We start from the raw sequence: 4,182 nt of genomic DNA on the forward strand, positions 1-4,182 counted from the left end.
GTTGTGCTAGCTGGTGTGCTGGTTTGTCTAACCAAACAACCACCCAAGAGCCTGGGAATGGCAAACCCAACTTATTCTTCCTTTTCCAACAGATATGTGATGATATATGTCAAATACAAGGGCATGACACTGGAAGTGCTCTGCCCCCACTGATCCCACGGCACGTGGCTAGGGTGCACTGCGCACAGACCTGCTTTTGTTGGAAACCCTGTTCTGAGTTAGGCGTAGGGATGTAAAGTCCCACTTCCCCTCCACACAGAAGCCACCTGGCTGCTTCTCTGGAGTCTGGTGCAGGAGAGATACCATCCACTACACTGCGAAGGGTGCATGGGTCTGTGGGCAAACCAATCGTGCATTTTTAAAAAACATGTAGTGAAATACGATGACTCATTCAGTCAGGGGCAGGGTTCCTGGTTTGCTGAAAATTCAAAAACTATTGAAACTTTGGGTCTGAGCCAAAGCAATTTTTTTTAATTATCATTCCGGTTTTGTGGTCCTGATCAGGACAGCAGAATGGAATGTTCTCTGCTACTGAGTCCTGATGTGCAAAAACTGCTCATCCAGACTAGCAGTGCCAGGACAGAGCAAGAGGAAAATACTGACTGCATGGGGTGTCTTCTCAGAGCCATGACAAAATTTCTGGTCAGAGAGAGGCAGCTGTATTCCAGAAGAGCCCAGCAGGGCATAATACTTGTTTAACAGATGGAGGAGGAAAGTTCAAGTTGCTCCTCTGTGTGGCAAATCCCAAACAAGGGCCTGGCTGCCAGAAGTGCTGGGGTTTGCTCACTCTCATGTTCATCATCTGTCACTAGAGCTGTTCTGCTTTGTGTTAAGGATTAACCAACGCTGCCAGGGGACGCACTACGACCGGGAGCAGCTGCGGAGGAAGAGCTGCACACTGTGCATGGGGAACCTCTCCTTCTACACAGCAGAGGAGCAGATCCACTAGCTCTTTGGCGAGAGTGTTGACATCAAGAAGGTCATCATGGGGCTGGACAAAGTGAAGAAAACCGCCTGTACCTTCTGCTTCGTGGAGTATCCTTGTGCGGGGGCTCCATGGGGCAGGCGCAGCAGGCCCTGCCTGGGATGGCGGCTGGTTCTGCCCACAGGCCACTGCAGCAGTAGGCAGGAGCGGGCAGGGCATGGGTGAGCTGAAATGCAGGCTCTCAGTTATAGGAAAATTATCCAAGGACAAAATTATTCGGTTGCTACAGTGTCCATGGGAGTCCTGAAGGAGAGAGGGTGGTGCTAGGTTAACGGTTGGACTCAAAGATCTTAACGCTTTTTTCTATCCAAAACAATTCTATGATTCTATGAAAGATTAAAATCCAGAAGCTAAGCTGCAAGCTAAGTGTCTCTCCATCAATCTTTTCACAACAGTCACTAGCCAGTAAGCAGGTCTTCTCTTGCTCAGTAAAGGAGGCAAAGACTTTAGAACCCTTCATTTGAGAAAAACCCAGGACTTAAACACATTTCTTCCCCGGAGTAGGTAAACAGCCTCAAAACTGGTGTTCTGGATCAAGGATCTTGCAGGCTCACTTTTTCTGATTCTACATAAATTGTGAAATAACCATCTTTTCATTCTGAGGAAGTAATTTTTAGATGTCCCCAAAGTTATAGATGCTGTAAACCTGAGCAGGTGTTCTTGCGGTCACAGAAAATAGGAACCAGTCATACATTAAGTTAGGAAGAAGAACATGCAGAAAAATTGTCTCTGGCCCCTTCTGCCCGTCCTGAATGTGATGCCTGGCAGCCTGGTACCTTAGCCACTGGCCTGGGATGCTCAGCACACAACAGTGAGGTCACGCGTGTGATCAGAGTACAGCATCAGCAACAAAGGTTACCTGTTTCCTAACCCTGATACCATGATTTGCTTTCAGCCAGATCCCCTCAGCTCATCCAAGGCCTTCTCCAACCTTAAAGCTACCCACCCTTGGAGGGACCAAGAAATACAGGTACAGAAAGAAAGGTGTGAATCTCGGCTGCTGGCTGGACAAGCTTCCAGGCTCATGTTTCAGTAGGACCCATGCAGAAAAGCACTTCTTATTTCCAAGTCCTTCAGCCAATCATGATAAAATTGCAGACTAGCTCCTTACGAGCCAACGCCTCTTGTCATTTGCTGTCCAGGAATGTGGAAGCACATTCATTTTCTAATGGAAATGAATTGAGCAATGCCATTTGCCTGCCTCCAGTCCAGGACTCTCAACACACCGATAATGATATGGGAGAAGGACTTCTTACCTTTCATTTCTTCTCAGCCTAAGTCCACGAAGCCCTTATGCCTGTACAAACCAGTATAAAATGCTATTTTGCTGGCATGGTGGTGGTTTATATCAAAACTACACAGATAGATGGTGACTTTGCAAGCTGTAGGTTAGGTAGGAACCAGATTTTGGTTACCTAAACCACACTTCCGGATCCTAGAAACAGACTACCACCTTGCAGATCTGACCATGTAGAAGAGGGACAGGTATCCTAAGCCATCTGTTACCCAGTCTCCCTCACAGCACGCTCCAGTCCACCCGCTCTGAAGGCTGGTGTTCAAGGCCGTAACAAGGTTATTTCAATACTGCAAAGAGGTCTGACTTTGGTTGTATCTTGCCAAAATTTAATACCCTTCTATCTGAACTAGTTACCCTGTTTTTTCTCACTGCTGGGCTTTCTGCCTGGGCATGTTCACCTAAAGCATGCTGACATTGTGGCTGATAGTTATTTTGTAAGAAAGTGTTCCCCGCCTCATCCATCTTGCCTCTACCTTTGCCAGCAGTAGCCACCAAGGCTCCCCTTCCTCTTCCACATGCTGGTTTTCTCTTATAATAAAAGTTTCTATGTGCTTTGTAACCAGAGGACCTGTGCTGAATTTTAGAAGCTGTATTTGGGAAGCGTGAACTTCACCCCCTCCATCTTCTCCAGTGGCTGTAACCAGTGGCCCATTTATAGCTTTGTCTGTGCTGTAAGTGCCGTGTGCTGTGTGAGCCCCTTCTGCGCTGGGAGTGGGGATTCCTGGCCAGCGTTCAGGGCTGGCAATCACACAGGCTGTGACTGCGAGAGCCAAGGAGCAAAAATTCAGAAAGCTACTTAACAAAGAGATTGCATATGTGCTGCTCGACCTGAGGAATGAACAATTACTTTCCTGACTGGTCTGAAAGGGGACTGCTTTATTTCAGTATCAGAAAAGAGGTTCTGGCTTTCTCCCCAGTTGTGGGCAGAGCAATCCTTCATTAGTGATGCTGCATGGAGACTTGTATCAGCCCTAGAGTAAGTTCAGCTCCTTCAGCTTCTTGAGCATGTCCTGGTTCTTTGTAATTTTCTCCTAACACTCTCCATGAGGACGAAATGGCTCTCACTGTCAGTGAGGCAGAGCAGGGGAAGACGAGAGCCCTTGCTCACATCCCAGCGCTCTCAACCAAGATGATCCACGGAGGGTGGTCTCATGCATTGCAAGGGAGGGGCTGTCACTTTCTCCAACTTTTTCAGCCATGGCTCTTCGGTTTGGCCCTCCATACAGTGCAAAACAGAAAGCTATCCCTACCCACATGGTCAGAAGGCACAAACCAACACCTATGAAACTCAAGGCAAGGAAGTGAAATTCCTCCTTTTCATTACATTTAAATCTGCCACTTCAGGATGTGCTGCTGCCTTTCCTTTTCCAGCTTTCTCTGCTGCTAAGGGCAGCATCGCACATAGACCAGGACAGCTGAACCAAAGGAGCTTCAATCCCCAGCCAGACCTTAACATGAGCTATGGGTCCCCGCTCTGTTGAGTACATCCTTCACTCTGAACCCCTTGCAGCAGAGAACATCTCTTCTATAGCTAATGCTTTAGGTGAACATGGGGTGTTGTTTATGGCCAAAACTTCAAGAGTTACTACCGAAGTACCTGTCAATGTGAAGGGACCCATGGTGACTGCCAAAAAAGTTGGAGGAATATTCTCTCTGCGAGGGGTATCAGGAGGAATAGAGACAGTACCAAAAGGACTGGAGGCTGAAGGGGAAGAGATAGATGAAGTCTTGCATTCAGAAAGTGCTGGAATGAACTCAGATTGCTTACACGGCATTCTGTGCAAACTGATTACAAAGGTCCAAAGTTTAAATTATGGTGGTGTCAGCAACCATTAAGGTTTGCTGCACTTCAAGTATTTTAGGCTTGTCAAAATTCACCTCCTGCTCCAATACTCTTGAA

Source organism: Falco biarmicus, chromosome 4 (assembly GCF_023638135.1).
Source record: "Falco biarmicus isolate bFalBia1 chromosome 4, bFalBia1.pri, whole genome shotgun sequence".
NCBI classification, from domain to species: domain Eukaryota; kingdom Metazoa; phylum Chordata; class Aves; order Falconiformes; family Falconidae; genus Falco; species Falco biarmicus.